The 27,258-nt window shown below is 40.8% G+C and overlaps 1 long non-coding RNA gene across 1 annotated transcript; it reads left to right on the top strand.

The window, feature by feature from the left end:
* Positions 1 to 207: 207 nt before the first annotated feature.
* On the top strand, positions 208 to 11,151 carry LOC143658982 (uncharacterized). The gene is made up of 3 exons (XR_013163390.1): positions 208 to 251; positions 6,204 to 6,326; positions 11,016 to 11,151. It is a non-coding gene; the product is annotated as an uncharacterized LOC143658982 (long non-coding RNA).
* Positions 11,152 to 27,258: the final 16,107 nt, after the last annotated feature.

The raw sequence follows: 27,258 nt of genomic DNA, 5'->3' as shown, positions 1-27,258 counted from the left end.
ACACATTTGCAGCTCTTGTCATACCAGCCATGAATGTTTTTCATGCCATCCCTGAGGATTAGTGGCAAATTAGGGAAGGAAGGAGCACACTCCAGAGATGGGAGCAGTGGCTGCTGAGTCCATTGGTCTTTCCACTAGGTGAGAGAATGTTCTATTCCATGGGGGGTGGTTGCATCACCTTGAGTAGGAGTGTACTGTTGCTAGGAAGTTGGAATGCAGGAAAGGTGTGTGTGAGGTTGAGTGGCTAAAAGGTAAGTGGTGATATTTACTGCAGGTTGACTCATTCCATATCCACTCCAACCTCTTCCCAGCAGGTTTTCCTGTACTGCAGCAGCTGAAAGCTAAGACATTTCCCAGACACCCTTCTGTCCAGATCCTGTGTTGATCTGAGTTAAGCCAAGTGGGGGTTTCCCCAGGAAGGTAGACACAAGAGGTGAATAGTAGCACAGGGGAGAAAGTCATCCCTGGGAAAGCTATGCGGAAGGATCTGAAATGTTAGAGGGCTAGTGATGGCTAACAGTGGCCCAGGGATTCTGTTAGAAAAGTCCTTAAGTATCTTCAGGTGTTTCTCCTGGCTGCTTGTGTATCCTTCTAGGAAATTCTTTAAGCCGACGAATATTCCAATTTGAATCCTTTTGTCTTAGACCCACTCAAGTAGATTCTGCATCCACTTTGAACAATAGTAAACACCCGATCTTCCAATTGATGAAAACAGTCTTTCCAAGTGTTCATATGCTATTATGCATTGAACTGGGCTCCCCCAATGATACGTTCCAGTTCTAACCCCTAACCTGTGAATGTGGCCCTATTTAGAAGTCAGATCTCTAAGACAAACTGGATCCAGGTGGGTACTAATCCCATGACTGGAGTCCTTACAAGAAGAGGAAGTTTGGAGACAGAGGAGATAGCCGTGCGATGGAGGCAGAGACTGAGTCATGCCACAAGCCAAGGAAAACTGCGGCTTCAGGGAAAGTAGAACCCTGCTGACATCTTCATATGGACGTCTGGCCCCCAGAATTGTCAACCAATAAATTCCTGCTGTTTGCACTGCCTCATTAGGGAAGCTCTGGGAAACTAAGATATACAGAGAAAGAGCAAATACAGAGAGGTAATAACTAATATTATAGCATATGCCCCTGCCTTCACAAAAAGGAAAATGTATACTAGAGGAAAAAACATGGAAAGCAGTATTCACATAAATAACTCTCTATAAATGTATTTGTATGTTTTTAAATCAAACCACCTATACGTAAAGAACAGTACAAGAATGTTTCAAGAAATGTGGAGAGAAAAGTTTTAGAATACTTTATATTCAATCAATAACTAGAATTTTTGAGCATTCAACATTCTCACATTTGAGGTATGTTGCATTAATATACACTATTCTCCATCTGTTCTAGTTTGCTAGCTGCCAGAATGCAACATACCAGAGACGGATTGGCTCTTAATAAAAGGGGATTTATCTTGTTAGTTCTTCAGAGGAAAGGCAGCTAACTTTCACCTGAGGTTCTTTCTTACGTGGGAAGGCTCAGGGTAATCTCTGCTGGCCTTCTCTCCAGGCCTCTGGGTTCCAACAACTTTCCCTGAGGTGATTTCTTTCTGCACCTCCAAAGACCTGGGCTGAGTTGCAAGTGCTGAGATGAGGAATGCCAAGCTGCTTGGGCTGTGCTACACTGAGCTCTCTCATTTAAGCACCAGCCAATTAAATCAAACATCATTCATTACAGCAGACACGCCTCCTAGCCGACTGCAGATGTAATGAGCAACAGATGAGGTTCACGTACCATTAGCTCATGTCCACAGCAACAAAACTAGGTGCCTTCACCTGGCCAAGTTGACAACTGAATCTAACTACCACACCATCTTTCTCTTTATCCAGACTGTTTACCATGTGGCTTTTCATTTCCCTCTGTTTCCCCAGGTCTCAACCCTGAGCTCAGCCACTATTGATTGGACCATTAGAGTGGAACAGGCCATTACAGTGGCCAGTCCTGCACCTCGGCCCACCTTGTTCCCCTGGCCTTCTCGCCCTTTGTCGTGGTGGTGGAAAAGACATGCAGTCCCACATCACTGGCACATGGTGGGTGCTGAGTGTGGACCAAGCCAGGTGCTAACCCATCCCTCACACACACTCACACACACGAGCTCTTTTAATCTCACCAGAGAAACTTTGTCATCTGCTCGCTTAAACCCCCAGTGAAAATGCCTTTGCTGCCTGTCCAAAGTCCACAGAGCAAATCCAAATGTCTTACCTGCATCCAAGTCCCTTTATTGCTGAAAGAGCCTAAAGATGCCAGATTCAGCAAATGGAAATACAGGATGCCCAGCTAAATTTGAATTCCAGAGAAACAATGAAGAATTTTTTTTAACAAAATATGTCCTTTGTAGTATTTTGGACACACTAATACTAAAAAAAAAAACAAAAAAAAAAACCCATTTTTTTCTTTTCTGAGGTACCGAGTTAACTGGACATCCTGCATTTCACCTGCACACTCTAGAAGGACCCTGGGTTTCTTAAGAACCAGGGGCAGCGAATGCTGTACTGAAAGGATAAAGGATAAAGAGCCTGTGGTCTGCCACGTCCTCAGCTCCTGTTGCTGGGTCTCGTTTCTGGGGCCCATGAACTAGGTCCTGCCCCATCATCAGCTTCATTCTCCAACTCTTTGCAGAAGCTGCTCTTTGTGCAGGAGGCACAGCCTCCTGACTGGTGCCTTCTTACTTTTGCCCATTTTCTTTGTTCTTCCTGCACTTCATCCTGGAATTCAAGCCCATGTCCAGGGCTGGCCTCTCTTAAACAGCATGTCTATGCTTCCACTCACCCCCTGGGGTCCCCTGATGTCTGTCCCGACATTCTCGACATAGCCCTGCCATGGGCCCAGCCCTCCACTGGGCTCATAAAAACACTCCGATTGTCCTGTCCCCTCTCTTCTGTCACCCCTCCATACTACCAGCCTCACCTGGCAAACTCCGACCCACCTGAGCTTTCATTCACTTTGCCATCTCCAGGTGGGTGCCAGGACTGGGTGTTCTTATACCCCACGTAGCATTATTCGGGGGCCAGCCCCTGCCTTTCCTGCCAAGTCCACTTTGTCATCTCTTGACGTGGTCTCCCGTGGAGCTCTGCACACACATCTGCTGTGCATCCTGCACACTGGCCTCAGCCATCTGTTTACACACCGCACTTGCCACATTCAACCTAAGCACTCACAGGCCAGTGAGTCTTACAGACAAAGAGAGGTGGCCAACAAATATTTTTTAAGGGAATTGAGTTTATTCATTTTAGGCTTCTGGTCCAACATCTAGTAGGTGTTCAATAAGTGAGGAAGAAGAAAGTAAGGGAGGAAAGGAGGGAGGGAGGGGGAAGGAAGAGGGAAAGAAGAAAGGAAAAGGGAAGGAAGGAGGGAACAAGGGGGAAAGAAAGGAAGGAACGGAGGAAAGGAGGAAGGAAGTGAAATTAGGTGCTTCTGAAAGTGTTTTCACAAAAGGCAAATATCACTAAAATAAAAATGTAGTTTTCCTGTAATGACAATTAAAAGCAATACATGATACTGGATAAGAGCTAAGAACAGAGGAGGAGGGGCTCAAAAGGACGTTATTGGGACATGGGAAAAAATTGGGATATAGACTGTAAGCTTTATATCAATGTTAAATTTCCTGAACTTGATAACTGCGCTTAAGATGATTACCTAAGTGAATATCCTTGTTTGTGGGAAATGTACAAGGAAGTATTTTTATGGGTTCAAAAAGTATGATGTGTGCAACTTGCTCTCAAATATTAAGAGGGCAAATAGATAGATAGATGCATACATACGTATGTATGAATAAGAATAGTAAGGCAGATGTGGAAAAGTATTAACAGTTGGCAGATCTGGGTGTCTGGGAGAGGAAGGGGTATGTTGAAGTCCTCTGTATAGGGCTTGTATTATTATTATTGTTGTTGTTGTTGTTGTTATTTTTTGGCATGGGCAGTCTCCGGGAATCGAACCCAGGCTCCGGCATGGCCGGCGAGAACTCTGCCACTGAGCCACCATTGCACCGCTCGGGGTTTGTATTATTTTTACAACTGTCCCATAAGTTTGAAAGGATTTCAAAATAAATAGTTTTTTTAAAGTGTAGTTTGCCCAATGCCTACTTGGAAAGTTAGAAGCATTGATCATATACGTTCTGATGCAGTCATTAAAAATGAAACTCATTGACTTATAACCGTAACCCATGTTATAACCCATATGAGGTAGGACTAGAAAGTTAAATGCAGCCCACGGCATGTGAAGGACAGGGGTACGGTGCCCACTGTCCACAGGCATCGAGGCTCTTCCCACACTCTTCAGAACACAAGACTAATAAAGCCAGAGAGGAGGCTGGAGAAAACGCAACGCACTTTTAACACATCTGTTTTATTTTTTCTCCTATTCCATCAGTCAGAACTTTTTCTATTAGAAATTATAATTGAGAATACTAAAATACTAAATATAATACTAAATACCAACTACTGAAAAACTAAACACTAATATTACTTCACTACAGACCATCTTTTTGTTCCACCCACTTAAAGGAAAAGAGAATGCCTTCACTGGAACCCCATGTGGTTTGGCATAAAATGCTCATAAAATAAGGAGAAAGTAATTCCCATCACTTTAAACATCAGTCTGAGGCTTTTATGATAAAGGATTTTTACTTCCATTATTTTCCACTATTTGGGCATAACTGCTGATCTTTAATAACACACATATTCATAGCCCCGCATAATTTACCAAGCTGTGTTATTCCATGGAAGCTGAAGATTTCATTTTACAATGTAAGCACAAGCTTGAGGATTAAAAAATGTAAGCACAAGCTTGCATGAGTGGGTGACAGTGGCTCAGTGGCAGAGTTCTCACCTGCCATGCCGGAGACCCGGGTTCGATTCCCGGTGCCTGCCCATCCAAAACAAACAAAAAATGTGGCACCTACCACGGCCACAGCCCATGAGTCAGCTGGAACCCAGAACCTAGATGGTTAATGAAGCTCGGGGTTACGTTAGGGATGTGTCAGGTTTATGAGAAGGCTTGTGGAGCTACCGTATTCCACTAAAAGGTGTTTCCTTTTCCCTTTTTAATTCCCAGACTCCCCCATTCTGGGTGCTCTGTAAGAAGGGTCCTGAGTCAATCAGCCGACTCACTGGCCCCTTCCTCTGGGTTGGTAACTAAACTGGCCTCTCCTGGCTTACCTGGGAGAAGGAAGACAAACCATTAAATACATAAATCCTCGCTGGTACAATGGACTTGTGCGAGAGGTGCTTGACGTCGGTTCATGGCCCCCACCACGCAAACCAATTTTGAGTTGGGTCTTGGCTTCCCGGGCCTGCCATAGCAATGGGCCACAAGCTGCATGGCTGACAACAACAGGGGTTCATTCTCTCCCAGTTCAAGAGGACGCACGTCTGAAACCATGGCTGGTTCCTTCTGGAGGTTCTGCAGGAGAATCCACCCAGTGCCACTCTCTTGCCGGTATCTTCACTGGCCCTCTTCCCTCCGTCTGTGTGTCTCTATACTCATATATCCCCCTCATTGTAAGGACACCAGTCATTGGATTTAGGACCCATCCAAACCCAGTAGGATCTCATTTTAACACCTTTGCAGATGTACTCTTTCCAAATAAGATCAGACGTACTGTTTCCAAATAAGATCACATTCACAGGTACCGGGAGTTAGGATTCCAGCATCTCATTTTGAGGACACAATTTAACCCACTAAGAGCCCATATTAGAAAGAAGTGCCCTCTCCTCTGTCTAATGTTGGGACACGTGGTTTGGCCCTCCTGATCAGAGGTCTTCACTCAACCCCAGGGTCAGCTGCTCCATCTCCAGGAGGCACCCCCACCCCAGTGTACTCCCCCCAAAAAACTTCACATATACCACAATGTCTCTATTTTAACATACCTCAAACACTCACTTGAACATGGCTTAAAACACATCTAATCATTTTCTTATGTTGCAATGACAAAAAACTAGAAAAACAATTTAATTCTGACAGATCCCATCAGGGGAAAAAAAAAAAAACCTTTCTCTAATTTTCCCTTTCTGTTACTAGCTACCTCTCATTTAAATTTTTCTTACTGTTTCCTCATTTGGAAACTGCTTTACAAGATTCATGCCATTTAATTACTTTCCTTAGTCTATTCTTCTCCTAGATTAGACCCATTCTAAATTTGCTTCCTATTTTCAGAAGAAAGGAGAAGAGTCTGCAAAATAAGACAGTAAAGCTCCAATGAAGAGTCTGAATGCCACAGCATGCTTCATCAGCAGAAACAGTTTTGCCCAAGGTGCAACGTAGTAGAAGCAAAAGAAGGTGTCCCAGGCTCTGATTCCTTCCCTGGAATATCTGGCGGGGTGAGGCAGGACCCCCTGGGCTACCTGGCTCTTCTGCCTCTGCCAGGAGAAGTCTCTAACCTCCTCCCACCCCAAGCCCAAAGCACAAGGCAAGATCAGGGACCAGCCTGGTGATGTCCCTGGGGAGACAGGTCCATTATTTCTTACGCTAACCTTTCCCAGAAATGTCTACGTTGACACAAGTCAAATATCAAAACACAAATTAGCCCCACATTCTCAGGAAGCTGAGACCAGCTCTAGAATTCCTAAGGAAACTCGTGACACACACTTGTTCAAATTGCATTTCCAACCTTGAAGTGATTCTTTTCCTTTACCCTGGGACACAAAGTCAGCTGGCTTAAGCTTTACATTAAGTAGCTGGCCCCTGGTTTGCCCAGGACTGTCCCAGCTTTAAAACTGGAAGTCCATTGTCCCAGGTACCCCCCCCCTAGTCCCAGGCAAACCAGGACAGATAGTCAGTCTACTTAAAGCCAACAAGGCATCTGATTAAGGCCAAAGCTTTGAGACTCTCAAAACAATACATTCTGTATGATTCGATTTATATAAAATGTTTAAAACAGGCAAAAGTGATTGGTGCTGTCTGAAGTAGGGCTGGGAATTGAAAAGTGGCCTGAAGGGAGATTCTGAAGACCAGTCATGTTTTAATTCTTGATCTGGGTGCTGGCTGCCTGATTGGATTCAGGGTGTGAAAACTCCATGAGCGGTTCACATATGATATGTGCACTTCTCTGTGTATATGATATATTTCAATACAAAGTTAAAAGAGAGAGAGAGATTTGCAGCCTCCTTAAGGATTTCCATCAAGATCTTAATCATACTCTGTCTTTTGAGATCTACACTTTAGCATGGGTATATGGAGAAAAGTCTCCCTGCCACCCTGACCCCAGCCTCCCAGTTTCCTTCTGCAGAAGCAATCAGTACGTCTTATATCTTGCATATTTTAGGGATTCCCTGTGCAAATATCAATGATCTGCATTTTGCAATTTTCATTTTCATCTTAGAAATGGCTCTATATCAATATGGAAAGAGCTTCCTTGGTCTTTTCAATAGAGACAGTGTATAGCATTGGATGATTGTACCATCATTCAATTGATCACTCCCCTGTGAAAGCACATTTTGGTTATTTCTAATCTTTCAAGTAATGTTTGGATGAAAAATTTGCATGTGTATTGACACACACAGGCATGAGTGTGATAGATTGAGTATGTACCCTATTTAGGCTTCTTCTTAATCTTAATCCATCCCTGAGGATGTGAACCCATTGTAAGGAGGAATTCTTGAAGATGTTATTTTCACTTGAAGTGTGGCCCCACTGAACAAGACCTTAATCTGATCACTGGAGAATTTATGAAGATAAATCCCCAGGGAGGAGCTAAAAACAGGAAATCTGCAGGAACCCAGAAGAGAAAGAAGAGGATATTGCCATGTGATGGGAATGTCAAGGAATGCCAAGGATCGCTCGCAGCCAGCAGCAGAATGCTAAACATATCGTCTAGGGGGAGAAAGCAAATCTTGCAGGTATCTGGATATTATACTTCTGGCCTATGAAACTATGAAAAGATAAATTCCTATTGTGCCAACCCACTGTGTGGTACTTTTGATAGCAGCCTGGCAAACTAAGATAGTAAGTATACTTGATAAACTCTCAGAAGTGGACTTAAAAGGTCTCTAGATCAAATGTATTAGCAATTTTAATAAACATTGCAAAAGTGCCCACCATGGAGGTTGACCAATACTCCCACCAGCAGCACGTGAGAATAGCTGTCTCCCACACTATGCGATTCTATTTCATCTTTGCTAATGTGATAGATGAAAAATGCTATCTCAAGATTAATAACACTTTCATTTTTTTAGTTTTCTACTTATTTCAGTAAAATGATGAAAAGTCCAATATACTGCTCAAGTGGTTACACAAATAAACAATACTCTTCAAGAGATAGGCAGTGGGGTGGGCCACGGTGGCTCAGCAGGCAAGAACACTTGCCTGCCATGCCAGAGGACCCGGGTTTGATTCCCGGTGCCTGCCCATGTAATAATAAAAGAAAAAAAGAGAGAGAGAGAGATAGGCAGTGAAGCAGTTAAGTGGTGTCATGACTAGCAAGCAGAGGACCCATGTCATTGCGCAAATGCTCATTTGTCAGCAGAATTTTGCATCTCAAAGACAGAATTTTGCTTCTCATAGAGCATGCAAAAACGTGGATCCCCTGTGGTCAGGAACGAGCCCAACAAGGCCCATCTATTCCTGGGCAGCTCCAGTTCTTCCTCTTCCACTGACCCAACATAGAGAAATAGCAAACTCTTCCTTTCTCTGCTCTGGATCCAGCTGGACATTGTCAAAGGGAGATGTGTTCCCAAAGGACTTGCGATACTACAAATGTATGAATGATACACTGTACTGCTCATTCTAATCTTTCTTATCACATTTAACAAGTTTTTGTTGAATACTGTCTGCTGGCTTCCAGCACCATACCCACCCCATTTAATCAAAGGATCGGGAAGACTGGAACCACATTTCCCGGCACGCCTTGCAGCAGGGTCCAGTTGAAGTCCCGCTAGTGAAAGGAAGTGCATGGAATCTAAACAGAAAGAAGATCAGGTCCTCATCTGGGGTGTACGGGTTTCTGCAGCTGCAGTAGTGGCTTCCAGCACTTCCTCACATTACAGACCAGAGCAGGATACAGCTGTTTCCTGGTTTCTGACAGGCACCCTGTAAGCCCTCTAACTTTCACTTCTTCAGCCTTTTTCAATCATTTTGTAAATACCTAAGGCCCTGTATTAAATTCCTATCTGCTTTGAAATATGCGGAGTGGTTTCTGTTTTTCCAGCTAGACCTTGGCAGGCTCCAGTTTGTGCCAAGGAGTAGGGTATAGCAATAAACAAAGCAGGAGAATATCCCTGACTTCATAGAACTTACATTCTCATAGAGGAGAGAGAAAATAAACCAGATAGGTAGGTAAAATATATAGTAGGACAGGCACTGACAGATGCTAACGAGAAAATTCAGTCTAAGAGTGGAATTAGGATGTGCAGGGGGCTGGAGAGTGGTGCAATTTTAGTTTGGGCATCTAGGGAAGTCCTGCTCAACAAGGCCACAGGAGCAGGTGAGGAAAAGAGCCAGAAAGATACACAGGCAAAGAGCATTCCAGGCAGATAGAATGGCAAATGCAAAGACCTGAGGTGGAAATATTTAGCATGTTCAGGGAATAGCCAGGACATGAGTGTGGCAGGAGTGAGGAAGGGAAGTGTGTTATGACATAATGTCAGAGGGTTAATAGGGTCAAATGATATAGGGCCTTGCAAGCCACAGTGAGCTCTTTTAGTGTCACTCTAGGTGAGATGAGCAGGCATTGGTTTTGAGATGAGGGAGATGATCTGACTTACATTTTAAGAGGCTCACTGTTCTAGTTTGCTAGCTGCCAGAATGCAATATACCAGAAATGGAATGGCTTTTAAAAAGGGGAATTTAATGAGTTGTTAATTTACAGTTTTAAGGCCAAGAAAATGTCCAAATTAAAGCAAGTCTATAGAAATGTCCAATCTAAGGCATCCAGGGAAAGGTACCTTGGTTCAAGAAGGCTGATGAAGTTCAGGGTTTCTCTCTCAAGTGGAAAAGCAAATGGTGAACAGGGTCAGGGTTTTCTCTCATCTGGAAAAGCATGTGGCAAACATGGGGTCATCCGCTAGCTTTCTCTCCAGGAATCCTGGTTCATGAAGCTCCCCGGGAGGCATTTTCCTGCTTCACCACCAAAGGTCACTGCCTGGTGGACTCTCTGCTTCTTGTGTCTATGTCATTCTCTGCTCTCTCAGAATCCCTCCCATTCTCCAAAATGTTTCCTCTTTTATAGGATTCCAGTAAACTAATCAAGATCCACCTGAATGGGTGGAGACAGGTCTCCACCTAATCCAGCTTAACCACTCTTGGTTGAGTCACATCTTCAGGAAAATGATGTAATTACAATTTCAAGCATACAGTACTGAATAAGGATTAGAAGAAATGGCTGCCTTTACAAAATGGGATTAGTGTTAAAACATGGCTTTTCTAGGGTACAAACATTTTTTCAAGCCAGTACACTCACCCTGACTACTGTATGGCAAATAAGCCAAAGTGGCAGATGCAAAAGCAGGGTGTCTACTTAGAAGATCACTGCAATAGGCCAGGCATGAAAGCTGGGTGCATGGAACCAGGAAAAACGCTGTGCGTGAGGAGAAAGAGGGTTCTGGATTTATTTTGAAGGCAGAGCAATGGAATTTGTTCATAGATCGGTTGTGATTATGAAAAAGGAATCAAGGATGACTCCTGGAAGACTGGCCTGAGTAACTGGAAGGGTGAGGTTTCCATTCATGACACGGAGAAGACTGTAGATACAGCAGGCCAGAAAAGAATTAGTTTTGGGCATACCAAGTTCAAAATATTATAAAACAATCTTAGTATATCTGAGTTGCTATCAGAAATACCCCAAATTTAGCCATTTTGAACAACAGGACTTTGTTGGCTAATGGTATCAGAGGCTAAAATTCAAAGTCAAGGCATTGACAAGACCATGCTTTCTTTCGAAAACCTGTAGTGTCCTGGTATTGACTTGCCAGCAATCCTTGGGGTTCCTTGGCTTGTATCTCACAAGCCAATGTCTTCTCTTTTCTCTTCCAGGTTCCTGCCAACTTCTGACTTCTCCTTGTAAAGCTTCCAGTAATCTTGATCAAGACCCATCCTCATTCATTTGGGCCACATTTTCACAAGAGATCCTACTTAAAACGAATTCACACCAACAGGAATGACGATTAAAATCAGGAACATGTTTGTGGGCATATATAATTCAACTTAACACAAAGTCCAAGGGGCCATTCTCAATGATATGGGAACCTAGAGTTCAAGGAAGAGGGACTAAGGGTGTAAATTTGGGAATGGTCAGCATATCTGTGGTATTTAAAGCCATAAGACAAAGAGCACTGAGTATGTGTAGAAGAGAGAAAAGAAACCCAAATGCTGAGTTTGGGGGCATTCCCATCAGCAAGCATTGATAGGTATGAGAAGCAGTGGTACTGAGAGCAGGAGAAAAAGAAAAGAGAGTCGTCAACTCTGTCTAATGGGAGTCCTTTAGAACTGAAAATGGATCTTCAGATTTGGGACCTAGATAAGGACAATTATGGTAGATTGGATTGGGCTCAAGAGAGAATGGGATGTCCTTCCTCCTGTCCCCTGTCCCTCTGGGAAAGATAGCAGAAAGGATAGGTGGAGTTCACCCCTGCTCCAAGAAACAGCTAGAAAAAAGGACTGGAATAGCAATTCCAGGGTGTAAGTGGCCTGTACCACATAGCCTCCACCCTGCATACGGATGTACCCCTGCTCACCCCCACATCCACACCTCCACACCAGCGTCAGGACCCTGCTCACCTAATGTCACTCACCCCAATCCATGTTCCACAGTCCCCACATCCCGTGCTTTGCCCCTGTACACTCACACATCCACATCCTGGCCTCCCTAGAGCCCTCCCCCTGTGCAAGGACACACCAGCACCCTCCTCTTCTTGTGCCCCAACCTTTACGCCCTGAACCCCACACCCTGATACCCACAATCTCCACAATCCACCCACATCATGCCTGTATATCAGCCTCCGTGCATTCGCACAGATGCCCATCCACCTCCTGCCACACCCTACCTCTATGTCCTCCATGCTGCACACCACTCCTGCACCCCAAGGTCTGCCTGAGCTGCATCTCATCCCCACAGCCCCCACACAGCCCTTCTGCAACCCCATGCCCCATACCCCACACTCACAGGCACCAGTGCATCCCCAACCCATGCATATACCTGTGCCACAACCCATTACCACACTTTTGTGTCCCACCCCATGACCTACATACTACTCCATAGCTATCCTGCATACACAGCTTTAGACTACTGAAAGAAATCAACTTCCAAAGTAATCCTATAAAGATATTTACTTGCCTCGAAGGCAACAGAAGATCACTAAGCTTATCAAGATGCAGACAGATATAGCACATCTTAATGACCAAATTAAAATACCAGAGGAGACACTGACATTGGAACAAATAATCAAAGATGTTCATATAACTCTACTAAATAAAATATATGGGATGGCTAATGACATAAAGGACATAAAGAAGACACTAGAAGAGCATAAAGAGGAATGTGAATGAATAAATACAAAAATGGCTGATATCATAGAGATTAAAGTTGTTGTAGACCAAACAAAAAATATACTAGAGGGTGCACAGGTGGTTCAGTGGTAGAATGTTCGCCTTCCATGTGGGAGACCTGGGTTCAATTCCTGGACCACGCACCCCCTCCCTCCCGCAAAAAAATATATATACTAGAAACACACAACAGCAGATTTGAAGAGGCAGAATAAAGAATAAGTTAACTAGAAGACAGGACAACTGATTTCAAACATGTAAAAGAGTAAATGGAAAAAAAGATGGAAAATTTTCAGTTGGTTCTCAGGGAAATGATGGACAAAACAAAGCACACAAATATAAGAATCATTGGTGACCCAGAAGGAGAAAAGAAGAATAAAGAGCTAGGAAAATTAGTGGAGGATATAATGGAGGAAAGCTTTCCAACCTTTATAAAAGACATAAATATTCAAATCAAAGAAGCCAAACATACTCCAAATAGAATAAATTCTAATAGGCCTACTCCAAGACACATATTAATCAGTCTGTCAAATGTTGAAAAGAAGCTGAAAATCCTGAAAGTGCAAGAGAAAAACAATCTACTACATACAAGGGAAACCACATAAGACTGCGTTTGAACTACTCAACTGGCACCAAGAAGGCGAGAAGGAGGTGGTATGATATAGTTAAGATCCTGAAAGAGAAAGACTTCCAGCTGAGAATTCAGTACCCAGACAAACTGTCCTTCAAAAATGAGAGAGATCAACAAGGAAATATGAATTAGACCTAACAGACATTTATAGGTCATTTCACCCCAAAGCATAAGGATATACATTCTTCTATAGTGCTCATGAAATATTCTCCAAGATAGATCATATGCTGGGGCACAAAACAGGTCTTTATAAATTCAAAGACATTGAAATTATTCAAAGCACTTTCTCTGATCAAAATGGGATGAAGCTGGATCTCAATAACCACCAAAGAACGAGAATATTCACAAATATATGGAGATTAAATAACACACTCTTAAACAACCCGTGGGTCAAAGAAGAAATTCCTAGAGAAATCAGTAGCAATCTGGAGATGAATGAAAATGAGACTACAACTTATCAGAACTTATGGGATGCGGCAAAGGCTGTGCTGAGAGGGAAATATATTGCCCTAAATGCCTATATTAAAAAACAAGAAAGAGGAAAAATCGAGGATTTAACAGCACACCGGGAAGAACTTAAGAAAGAACAGCAAACTAACCCCAAACCAAATAGAAGAAGAGAAATAACAAAGATTAAAACAGAGATAAATGAATGGGAGAACAGAAGAATAGTTGAAAGAATCAACAAAATCAAAAGTTGGTTCTTTGAAAAAATCAATAAAATTGATGGGCCACTAGCAAGACTGACAAAGAAAAAAAGAGAGAGGATGCAAATAAACAAAATCAGAAATGAGAAGGGATGCATTACCACAGCCCCTGAAGAAATAAAAGAAATCATAAGAGGATACAATGAACAACTATATGCCAACAAACTAGAGAACTTAGATTAAATGGACAAATTCTTGGAGATACACAAACAAGCTACACTGACTCAGGAAGAAATGGAAGATCTCAACAAGCCAATCACAAATAAAGAGATTTGATCAGTCATCAAAAATCTTCCTACAAAGAAAAGCCCAGGACCAGATGGCTTCACAGGGGAATTTTATCAAACATTCCAGAAAGAACTAACACCAATCCTGCTGAAACTTTTCAAAAAAATTGAGGCAAAAGGAACTCTACCTAACTCATTTTATGACGCTTATATCATTTTAGTACCAAAACTGGGTAAAGATGTTAAAGAAAGGAAAACTACAGGGCAATCTCCCTAATGAACATAGATACAACAATTCTTAATAAAATATTAGCAAATTGAATCCAAAAGCACATTAAAAGAACTATACACCATGACCAAGTGGGTTTTATACAAGGAATTTAAGGATGGTTCAACACAAGAAAATCAATTAATGTAATACAGCACATTAACAAATTGAAAAGGAAAAAAATCACATGATCATCTTGATTGATGCCGAAATAGCATTAGACAAATTTCAGCATCCTTTTCTGATAAAAACACTTCAAAAGATAAGAATCAAAGGAAACTGCCTCAATATGATAAAGGGAATATATGAAAAACCAATAGCCAGCATCGTACTCAATGGAGAGAGACTGAAAGCTTTTCCCCTAAGATCAAGTACAAGACAAGAATGCCCACTGTCACCACTATTATTCAACATTGAGCTAGAGGTTCTAGCTAGAGCAATCAGGCAGGACAAAGAAATAAAAGTCATCCAAGTTGGAAAGGAAGAAGTAAAACTCTCACTATTTGCAGATGATATGATACTTAGAAGATCCTGAGAAATCCATAGCAAAGTTACTTGAGTTAATAAATTCAGCAAGGTGGTGGGATATAAAATTTATGTGCAAAAATCTGTAAAATGTCTATACACAAACAATGATCTAGCTGAGGAGTCAGTTAAGGAAAAAATTCCATTCAAAACAGTAACTAAAAGAATCAGTGCTTAGGAATAAACTTAACTAGGGACATAAAAGACTTGTGCACAGAAAACTTCATAATATTGCTAAAAGAAATCAAAGGAGATCTAAATAGGTGGAAAGACATTCCCTACTCATGGATAGGAAGGCTAAATATAGTTAAGATGTCAATTCTCCCCAAATTGATCTAGAGATTTAACATGGTACCAATCAAAATTCCAACAACCTACTTTGGAAATTTGGAAAAGCTAACTACCAAATTCATCTGGAGGGGAAAGAGACCCTGAATAGCTAAGTCATCCTAAAAAAGAAGAACAAAGTGGGAAGATTAACACTCTCTGACTTTAAAACCTATTATAAAACCACAGTGCTCAAAACAGCATGGTACTGGCACAAAGATAGAAGCATTGACCAATGGAATCACATTGAGAGTGCAGAAATAGACCACCAAATCTATGGTCAACTGATTTTTGACAAGGCCCCCAAATCCTCTGAACTGGGACAAAACAGTCTTTTCAAATATTGGGCATGGAAGAACTGGATATCAATAACCAAAAGAATGAAAGAGGATCTCTGTCTTACACGCTACACAAAAACTAACTCCAAGTGGATCAAGAACTACTACCATAAAGCTTCTAGAAGAAAATAGAGGGAAACATCTTTAAGACCTAGTAATAGGAGGTAGCTTCCTAAACAGTACACCCAGAGCACAAGCAACAAAAGAAAAAATAGATAAATGGGAACTCCTCAAAATAAAATGCTTCTGTACCTCAAAAGACTGTCAAAAAGTTGAAGAGGCAGCCAACACAATGGGAGAAAATATTTGGAAATCATATATCAGACAAAGGTTTGATTTCCTGTATATACAAAGAAATCATACAACTCAACAACAAAAGAACAAACAACCCAATTATAAAATGGGCTACAGATATGAATAGGCATTTTTCTGAAGAACAAATACAGATGGTTCAAAAGCACATGAAGAAATGCTTGTTTTCATTGTCCATAAGGGAAATGTAGATCAAGACTAAAATGAGATACCACCTCACACCTATAAGAATGACTGCTATTAAACAAACAGGAAATTATGAATGTTGGAGGGGCTGTGGGGAAAGTGGGACATTTATGCACTGTTGGTGGGAATGTATAGTTGCACAGTCACTATGGAAGACTGTTCGGCAGTTCCTTAGGAAACTAAATATGGAGTTGCCCTATGGCCCAACAATAGCAATACTTGGTATATACCCAGAGGAGCTGAAAGCAACAACACAAACAGACATTTGCACACCAATGTTCATAGGAGCATTGTTCACAATCGCCAAAAAATGGAAGCAAACCAAATGCCCATCAACAGATGAGTGGATCAACAAAATGTGGTATATACATAAAATGGAATATTATGCAGCAGTAAGACAAAATGACGTCCTGAAGCACATGACAAGATGGATGAGCCTTGAGGACATAATGCTGAGTGAAGTTAGCCAGACACAAAAGGATATATATATATACTGTATGATTCCACTTTTATGTCCCAAATAATAAAGCTATAATCAGGAGCTTATAATGCAGAATATAGGGGACTTAGAGATAATAGAAGCTAGAGATGGGTGAATCATTAGCTAATGTGATTGAACTCCAATGTGAGGGAATAGATAAAAGTGAAGGTTCTCTAGTGGGTCTATAAGTAATATTACCATATTGAAGATGAACAAGATTGAAAGGGGTTGTATAGACCTACGTATCCCACTGATTAACACTAGAAATATGAATGAGTTCTCACAAGAATTACTTCAAAGATATGACTCTTGTATAAAGAGTGTCCAAGTCCAGGGTACAGGGGGAAAAGTGCTATTATGTGCTATGAGCTATGTTCAAAAGGGAAATATCAGCACTACCACAGCAACAGCAGAGGTAAATAATGGAGGAAGGGACAAGAGTTAAGAGGAGGTTTAGATCTCCTATTTAGCAAGGGTGTGTTTACTGGTTTCTGTCTCTTGGAAACAATGAAATTACCTAAAATTGAGAATGTTGATGGACTGTGTACATTGGGCCCTCTACATGATGCCAGATGAATGCAGGTGGCTGAGGCACACACTGAAGAAGAAGTAGATTGGAGAACGATAGTGTATGTTTATGAACGAAGGTTGTGCTGCTACAAAAAGAAACAAAATCGTGAGGGATGCAATGGTGCAAATTGACATGCGGGACATTTGGTGAGACAAAATAAGCCAGAAACAAAAGGACGAGAATGGCATGGTCACCTTAAGAAAATACTAATAAGAAAATGGGGGCCGAGATTGTGAGCTTTTAGAGCAGACACATTAAGTCCAGAATGGTGATTATTATTTCTGGATTTCGAGAGGCTATTATATATATATAATCAGACATTTAGAGATAAGAATTAAGCCAAACAAGTTAGGGTTAAAGTAATTTAGAACATAGGGGAAAGGAAGACAGTGTCTATATTTTAGAGTCATATATACTCTTTTTTTAAAAACTTTTTTATTGTATAGTATAACATATATACAAAGCAAAGAAATAAAAAAGCAATAGTTTTCAAAGCACTCTTCAACAAATAGTTACAGGACGGATCCCAGAGTTTGTCATGGGCTACCATAGGATCCTCTCATATTTTTCCTGCTAGCTGGAATATAGGAGGCTAGAAGGCTTAAATACTTTTTATCATCACAATCGACTTTTTCCCTTCTTTTTTGTGAGCAATAACATATATACAAAAAAGCTATAAATTTCAAAGCACAGCACCCACAATTAGTTGTAGAACATATTTCAGACTTTGACATCGATTACAATCTCACAATTTTAAGTTTTTACTTCTAGCTGCTCTAAAATACTGGAGACTAGAAGATATCAATTTAATGATTCAGCATTCATATTCATTTTCTAAGTTCTATCTTCCACGTATAAATCCACCATCACCTTTGATTTTTCCATACCTCTCATTGGAGTTGTTTGGGCTATGGCAATTCTAAATTTTTTATATTGGAAGAGTCTGTCACTAATGTGGGGCAGGGAGATGGAACTATCTGATACTCTGGAGAGGCTGAACTAGGTGTCAGGACTTATCTGGACCAGGGACCCATCTGGAGATTGTAGGTTTCTGGCAAGATATTCTAGTGCCTGGAACCCTTGTGGGATCTTATAAATTGCCCTAGGTGTTCTTTAAGATTGGCTGGAATGGTCCTGGTTGGGGTTGGCAGGTTATGATAGGTAGCAACTTCTAACTGAAGCTTGCATAAAAGCAACCTCCAGAGTAGCCTCTCGACTCTATTTGAATTCTCTCTGCTACTGATACTTTATTAATTACACTTCTTTTCCCTCTTTTGGTCAGGATGGAATTCTTGATCCCATGGTGCCAGGTCTGGATTCATCCTTGGGAGTCCTCTCTCACGTCACCAGGAAGATTTTCACCCTGAATGTCATGTCCCACGTAGGGGGAGGACAATGATTTCACTTGCAGAGTTGGGCTTAGAGAGACTGAGGCCATGGATGAGTAACAGCAGAGGTCCTCCAGAAGTAACTCTTAGGCATGCCTATAGGTAGTCTAAACTTATCTGCTACCTACATAAACTTCACAAGAGTACACCTCATGATTGAGGGTATGGCCTATTGATTTGGGTGTCCCTAAAGTTTGACACAGTATCAGGGGATTCCCTGATGGTAAGGGTTAATAGTTCCATAGTCTTTCTCACATCCCTCAGGGGACTTTGTCAATACTTTTTTATTATCTGCTTAATATACTCTAGGATATATCCAGGCACTGTAATAATCTATATAGGATTAAAGGGCCAGTTTCTTATTCTGTGCTCTCTGTGTTTCAATTGTTCAAATGAGCTATACAGATAGGTTGAATTAGATTACGCACTACAGAAAATTTCAGTTCCAGATCAAATAGAGTTTTCTTCCATTGGTCTCAAAGAGTATGTGTGGTTCTAAAATATAGAAACTGCCTTCCTTACCCCTTTGTTCTGAATTACTTTAGTCCCAACCTGTTCGGTTTTGTTCTTGTCTCTTAATATCAGGTTATATATATAAAATAACCTCTCAAAATCCAGAAATAATAATCACCATTCCAGACTTAATGTGTCTGCTCTAAAAGCTTACAATCTAGGTCCCTGTTTTCTTATTAGCATTTTCTAAAGGTGACTGTACCATTCTTGTTCTTTTGTTTCTGAGTTATTTTGTCTCACCAAATGTCCCACACATTCATTCACATCGTTGCATGCCTCACGACATTTTTCCCTTTTGTAGCAGCACAACATTCGTTCATAAGTATACACCATCATTTGCCAATCTACTTCTCCATCAGTGCATCCTTCAACCACCTGCATTCATCAGGCATCATGTATAGGGCCCAAAGTCCACAGTCCATCAACATTCTCAATTTTAGATAATTTCATTGTTCCCAAGAGACAGAAAACCAATAAACACACCCTCACCGAATAGGAAATCTAAACCTCCTTTTAACCCTCATCCCTCACCCCATTATTTACCTCTGCTGTTGCTGTTGTAGTGCTGATGGTTTCCTTTTGAACATAGCTCATAATAATAGCAGTTTTCCCCCTGTACCTGGACTTAAGCACTCTTTATACAAGAATCTTATCTTTGAAGTAATTCTTACAAGAAATCATTCATATTTCTGGTGTGAGTCAGTGGGACCCGGAGGTCTGTACAACCCTTTCAATCTTGTTCATCTTCAGTATGGTAATATTACTTCCAGATGCACTAGAGAACTGCCTTTGCTCCTATCTATTCCCTTACATTGGAGTTCAACTTCATTAGTTAACGGTTCACCCATCTTTTGTCTCTTATGATGTCTTTACATTTAAAGTCTTTTTTGTCCGATATTAGTATAGCTACTCCTGCTTTCTTTTGGTTACAACTTGTGTGGAAAATCTATTTTCATCCTTTCATTTTCAATCTATTTGTATCCTTGTGTCTAAGATGAGTCTCTTGTAAGCAGCATATAGCTAGATTATGTTTCTTAATCCTTTCTACCAATCTGTATCTTTTAATTGGTAAGTTTAGTCTGTTAACATTCAAAGTTATTACTAAAAAGGCATTTCTTGATTCCACCATCTTATCTTTTTTATTTTATTTGTCAAATCTATATATTCTTTTCCTTCTTACTCTTTGTATTCTTTAAATTATCCTTAGTGGTAGTCTTCAATTCTGTGCCCTCCTCCAGACTTCCCTCTTTTGTCTTTTTTTTTTTCAGCTGGAAGAAATCCTTTTAGTATTTCTTATAGGGCTGGTCTCTTGCTGACAAATTCTTTCAGGACATTTTTGCCTGTGAAAGCTTTAATCTCTTCCTCAATTTTAAAGGACAACTTAGCTGGGTACAGAATTCTTGGCTGGAAGTCTTTCTCTTTCAGGATCTTGAACATATCATACCACTACCTTCTCACCTCCAGGGTGCTAGTTGAGAAGTCTATACTCAGTCTTATTTGACTTCCCTTGTATGTAGTAGGTTGTTTTTCTCTTGCTGCTTTCAGAATTTTTTGCTTCTCTTCAACATTTGACAGGCTGATTAGTATGTGCCTTGGGGAAGGCCTATTTGGATTTATTCTGTTTGGAGTTCTTTGGGTTTCTTTGACTTGTATATTTATGTCCTTTATGAGGGTTGGGAAGTTTGCCCCCATTATATCCTCAACTACTCTTCCTATCCCTTTACTCCTCTCTTCTCCTTCTGGGACACCAATGATTCTTATATTTGTGTGCTTTGTTTTGTCTTTCATTTCCCTAAATTCCCACTGAATTTTTTCCATCTTTTTTTTGCCATTTGCTGTTTTGAGTCTTCAAAGTCAGTTATCCTGTCCTCTACATCACTTATTCTTTCTTCTGTCTCTTCAAATCTGGTGTTGTGTGCCTCTAGTATGTTTTTTATTTGGTCAACAGTCTTTAATTTCTATGATTTCTGCTATTTTTCTATTTATTCTTTTAAATTCCCCTTTGTGCTCTTCTACTCTCTTCTTCATCTCCTTTATGTCATTTGCTATCCTGCTTATTTTATTAAGTAGAGTTGTATGAACATCTCTGATTAGTTGTTCCAATGTCTGTGTCTCCTCTGGTGTTTTAAATTGGTCATTAGGCAAGGGTATATCTGTCTGCATTGTGATATGTTTAGTGATCTTTAGCTGTCTTCATTGCATGTAAATATCTTGATTGATTTACTTTGGGAGTTGATCTCTTTCAATAGTCTAAGGCCTTGTGTTTGCAGGGTGGTTGTACAGCAGGGAGCAGGGCACGGGGCAGAGCACTCAGTACGATGATTTGTCTCAGGGAAGGTATGGGTGCAGGTTGGGGATGTTATGCTGATGTTTGTGAATGTGGGCACCCAGTGGCCAAGGAGTATGTAGCTGTATGAGTGCACCAGTCTGGGGGGTGTAATCCTGGTATGCATGGGTCTAAGGAACAGGGTCCTTTCTGCACATGCATAAAGCTGTGGCAGCAGGTTGACATTATGCCTTTATGGATTGGGAGCAGATGTGACCAGGTTGTTCAGGTCAGCACTTTCTCAGAGCTGAGAAATGAGGCTGAGGGATGTGTGCATGCGTGATTCTAGGACTGCTATAATGTGCAGTTCCCAGAGCTGAATGACATGACTGGGGGCCCATGAACATGTGTGGGCCTGGGCATGCTGTAAATGGATGTGCTGAGCTCAGGGAGGGTGGGTGAGGCTTTGAAACACTATGGGCAGGGAGACAAGGGTATCCTAGGTAAGGAAGTTAGTGCCCACAAACTTTATGCACTGGCAACAGCCTGCAGGAAACAGGGAGGGGGAGGTAGTGCTTGGGAGGGGTGCAGGAGAGGTGGGTTGGGCTGCACTTGGGGTGGGGGTGTGGGGCAGGTACGTGCACTGGGAGCTGATGGGGTGGGGGCACCTGGAGTGTGGGGAATGGGAGCAGGTGACAAGGTTCAGGTGCGTCGAGTGTGGGGTGAGTCGCCAGTGATGGGGCTGCACCAGTGAGGGTAGCGTGCCCAAGGAACGCGGCCTGGCTTACTTCCCAAACCTGTGTACCCATCTGTACACTCCAGCAGGCTCCACTGCTCCATGTGTCCATACCAGTCTCCAACTTTCTGCCTCTCAGTTTCTCGACCTCTGCAACCAGAGCTGCTGCATGTGGTGCAGAAAGCTCTCCCCGGTCAGCCATACTCCTAAATTGCTGCCTCAGTCACACTCCTGTACCTTCTCTAACTTTTCCATGGAGCAGGGCTAATCTCAAACTACTCTAGTTGGCCATCTTCCTGGAAATCCCCCCATAAATACTCTTTGAAACCAGTGGAAGAAAGGTTTATTTGGTCTGGAACTGAAATTTTCTGTAGTGCATAATCTAATTCAACCTGTCTGTATAGCTAATTTGAACAACTGAAACACAGAGAGCACAGAATAAGAAACTGGCCCTTTAATCCTGTATAGATTATTACAATGCCTGGGTACATCTTAGAGTATATTAAGCAGATAATCAAAAAGTACTGGCAAAGTCCCCTGAGGGATGTGAGAAAGACTTTGGAACTATTAAACCTTACCATCAGGGAATCCCCTGATACTGTGTCAAACTTTAGGGACACCCAAATCAATAGGCCATGCCCTCAATCATGAGGCGTACTCTTGTGAAGCTTATGTGGGTAGCAGAGAAGTTTAGACTACCTATAGGCATGCCTAAGAGTTACTTCTGGAGGACCTCTGCTGTTACTCATCCATGGCCTCAGTCTCTCTAAGCCCAACTCTGCAAGTGAAATCATTGTCCTCCCCCTACGTGGGACATGACATTCAGGGTGAAAGTCTTCCTGGCGACATGAGAGAGGACTCCCAAGGATGAATCCAGACCTGGCACCATGGGATCAAGAATTCCATCCTGACCAAAAGAGGGAAAAGAAGTGTAATTAATAAAGTATCAGTAGCAGAGAGAGTTCAAATAGAGTCGAGAGGCTACTCTGGAGGTTGCTTTTATGAAAGCTTCAGTTAGAAGTTGCTACCTATCATAACCTTCCAACCCCCAACCAGGACCATTCCAGCCAATCTTAAAGAACACCTAGGGCAATTTACAAGATCCCACAAGGGTTCCAGGCACTAGAGTATCTTGCCAGAAACCTACAATCTCCCTGGTCCAGATAAGTCCTGACACCTAGTTCAGCCTCTCCAGAGTATCAGATAGTTCCATCTCCCTGCCCCATATTAGTGACAGACTCTTCCAATATAAAAAATTTAGAATTGCCATAGCCCAAACAACTCCAATGAGAGGTATGGAAAAATCAAAGGTGATGGTGGATTTATACGTGGAAGATAGAACTTAAAAAATGAATATGAATGCTGAATCATTAAATTGATATCTTCTAGTCTCCAGTATTTTAGAGCAGCTAGAAGTAAAAACTTAAAATTGTGAGATTGTAATCGATGTCAAAGTCTGAAATATGTTCTACAACTAATTGTGGGTGCTGTGCTTTGAAATCTATAGCTTTTTTGTATATATGTCATTTTTCACAAAAAAAAGTAAATTGTGATGATAAAAAATATTTAAGTCCTCTAGCCTTCTATATTCTGGAGCAGCTAGAAGGAAAAATATGAAAGAATCCTATGGTTGCCCACAACAAACTCTGGGATATTTCCTATATCTACTTGTTGAAGAGTACTTTGAAAACTATTGCTTTTTTATTTCTTTGTTTTGTATATATGTTATACTATAAAATAAAAAAAAGTTTTAAAAAAAGTGAGAGAGATTAAAATTTTCACTGACAAACAAATGCTGAGAGAATTAGTCAATAAGAGACCGGCCCTACAAAAAATTCCAAAGGGAGTTCTACTGGCTGAAAAAAAGACAGGAAACAGAGATCTGGAGGAGGGCACAGAATTTAAGAGTACCAAGAGCAAAAAAGAATATATAGATCTGACCAATAAAATCCAAGGGATAAGATGATGGATTCAAGAAATGCGTTCACACTAATGACTTTGAATGTTAATGGATTGAATTTACCAATTAAAAGATACAGATTGGCAGAATGAACAATAATTTATTCAACCAGCCCTCCATTTTTGAACATTATCTTTTTCCAAATTTTCAATATTCTGAAAAAAAGTCTGTCTGATTATTCTTCAATCTAAATCTTTAGCACATACTTAGCTATTTTTTTAGAATAAATTCATAGAAAAAGAATAACTATTAAAGAAGCTGATATTGAATGACAAATGATTACTGGAAAGGTTGAACTCATTTTTCCCCCATGAACAGAGAGTGAGACTGCTCATTTCCCAGCACTGTCACCACCATTAAAAATAAACCATTAAAAACGGTTAACACAGTTAAAAACATTTCCCCAATTTAATGGGAGAAACAAGATTATCACCTTTTTTGATTTATATATTTCTGTTGATTAATTAGGTCCACAACTCCTCCATGTTTTATTGGCTGAAGCACTGCCCCTCTGGGTAGAGGGTCAGGGGATACGTTGATCTATTTAAGAAAGAGCTGTTACTTGCATGTTTTTTATTCAGTCATAGAATAGATTTGCATTGAGGGGTGAGAGGTTTGGACTGCATTGGTAGGAAATGTTGATTTTGGAGAAGGGTGTGTTTTATGTAGCAGGTTATTTTAGCTTCCTAGGCTGTTACAAGCAAATACCATGAAATGGGTTGGTTTAAACAAACGGAATTTATTAGCTAACAGTTTTGAAAATGTCCAAATCAAGGCATCATCGAGGCAAGGCTTTCTTCCAGAAAACTGACTGCTGGTGATCCTTGGCTCCTCTGCCACATGGCAAGGCACATGGCAGAGTTTGCTGGTCTCTCCCTTCTCTTTCTAGGATTTATTCATTCAGCTTATTGCTTCTGTGGCTTTCTCTCTCTCTCGTCTCTCTCTGTGTGTCTCTAATCATTCAGCTTATAAAGGACTACAGGAATAGGATTAAGACCATTCTGAAAGAAGTGGGCCACACATAAACTGAAGTAGCCTCATCAAAAGGTCCTACTCACAATGGGTTTGCATCCATAGGAATGGTTTAGATTTAAGAACATGCTTTTCTGGGATACATACAGCTTCAAACCATCACAAAGGGTAAATGGTATTTTATACAAGATTGTCTCTTGCGGCATGGAGGGAAAGGACTGAGTTGACGGGTGAGGATGGGCACTGGATGTGCGATTCTTGATGGTTGGCCTGACATGAGTAATCCAATATAAAAGCTATGATTTGGAGGTGAAGATGGATCTTCCAAAGAACTAGGAGGATTGTGTCCTTGTACAAAAGTATCCCAAGTGGAGTGTATCCTGAATAAACATTTGGAGACTCTCAGCCACTGTGGAAGGGTCTATGTTAGGAAGAAATGGGGATTTCTGTATGTGTTTTAATAACCACAATGAAGGCTTTGTTGGCTTTAGAGGAGGGCTGTTGGATTTCTTAACCTAATTCTGCCACTGAAACTTGTGCCTCTATTCGTTAACCCAGCTACCTCTTCCTTGCCCTGTGATATGCTGTGTCACAGGGTAGTAAGAACAGAACTGTGCCCCTAACTTGTCTCTCCCTGTTCCCTCAAGATCACTAGTCTCTGTCTCTGTGCTTGGGCTTTCAGCACAGGTTTCTGATCCTCCCAGATTTGGCAGTCTCTCTGTGCAAGGCATTGGGTGGGACACAAGCTACTCAGGGAGAAATGTGCACTCTCACTTTTAAGCATCACGTATGTCAGAAGTGGCAAGTGCCAGGGCTCTGGTAGTTAAAAGGAAAGATATTCACAGATTAGTTGCAATAACATAAACCATATTATCTTGTCATTAAATGATACTACAATTTCCAAGTTAAATATTTGATATGCCATCCTGTTGGGCTGGCATGACTTTGACATTCCTTCTTTTCTCACTGAAATAAGATTCAGATATAATTCAAAAACCATAAAATTTACCCTTTTAAACTGTACAATTAAATGGCATTTAGTGTATTCACAGATTAGGTGACATTCATCAGTATGGAATTCCAGAACATTGTCACTACCAATCCCCAAAGAAACCCTGTACCAATGAGCAGTCACTAGTAATTTTCCCCTCCCTCCACCCCTGGCAGAACTAATCTAATTTGTGTACCTATAGAATTCCCTGTTTTAGACTTTTATATGAATGGAATCATAAAATATGTGGTCTCTTGTTACAGGCTTCTTTCACTTAGCATGATGTTTTCAAGGTTCATCCAAGTCATAGCATGTATCAGTACTTCAGTTATTTTATGGCTGAATACTATTCCAGTGTACAGATATACCACACTTTGTTTATCCATTCATCAGCTGATGGACATTTGGTTGTTTCCACTTTTTAGCCAATATGAATAATACTAATATGAACATTTGTTCTTTGTGAGCATATGTTTCTATGTTAACATAGGTATTTATTTCTTGTCTATATATACCAAAGAGTTGAATTGCTAAGTCATATGGTATCAGTGTTTAACTTTTCGAGGAACTGCCAAACATTTTCCCATAGCAGCTGTGCCATTCCCACTAGCAATGTATGAAGGTTCTGATTTCTCTACATCCTTGCTAACTCTTGTTATTAGCTGACTGTTTGATTATAGCCATCCTAGTGGGTATGAAGTGGTTTCCCATTGTTGTTTGATTTTCATTTCTGTAATAACATTTTGCATCTTTTCATGTGATTGTTGGTCATCTATATATCTTTGTCGGAGAAATGTTGATTTAAAACCCTTTGTTCATTTTTAAAAATTGGGTTATTTGCCTTTTTATTTTTGAGTTTTAAGAGGTATACACACAAGTAAAGATATTCAATCTATCATCAAAACTCTTCTTACAAAGAATAGCCCAGTCCAGATGATTTCACAGGGGAATTTTATCAAACATTCCAAAAAGAATTAACACCAATCCTCCTTGAACTTTTACAAAAAATTGAGGAAAAAGGAACACTCTTTAACTCATTTTGTGAAGCTAACATCACTCAATACTAAAACCAGATAAAGATGTTATAAGAAAGGAAAACCACAGGTCAGTCTCCTTAATGAATACAGATGTAAAAATTCTCAACAAAATACTAGCAAATCGAATCCAACAACACATTAAAGGAATTAAACACCATGACCAAGTGAGGTTTATACCAGAAAACTCTAGAAAAGCAATCAATGTAATACAGCACATTAACAAATCAAAGAGGAAAAATCACATGATCATCTCGATTGATCCTGAAAAAGCATTAGACAAAATCCAGATCTGTTTCTC

The sequence above is a fragment of the Tamandua tetradactyla genome, chromosome 2 (assembly GCF_023851605.1).
Source record: "Tamandua tetradactyla isolate mTamTet1 chromosome 2, mTamTet1.pri, whole genome shotgun sequence".
Classification (NCBI taxonomy): domain Eukaryota; kingdom Metazoa; phylum Chordata; class Mammalia; order Pilosa; family Myrmecophagidae; genus Tamandua; species Tamandua tetradactyla.
Note: the sequence above shows the minus strand (reverse complement) of the source record. Positions and strands in the feature narration are given on the sequence as shown.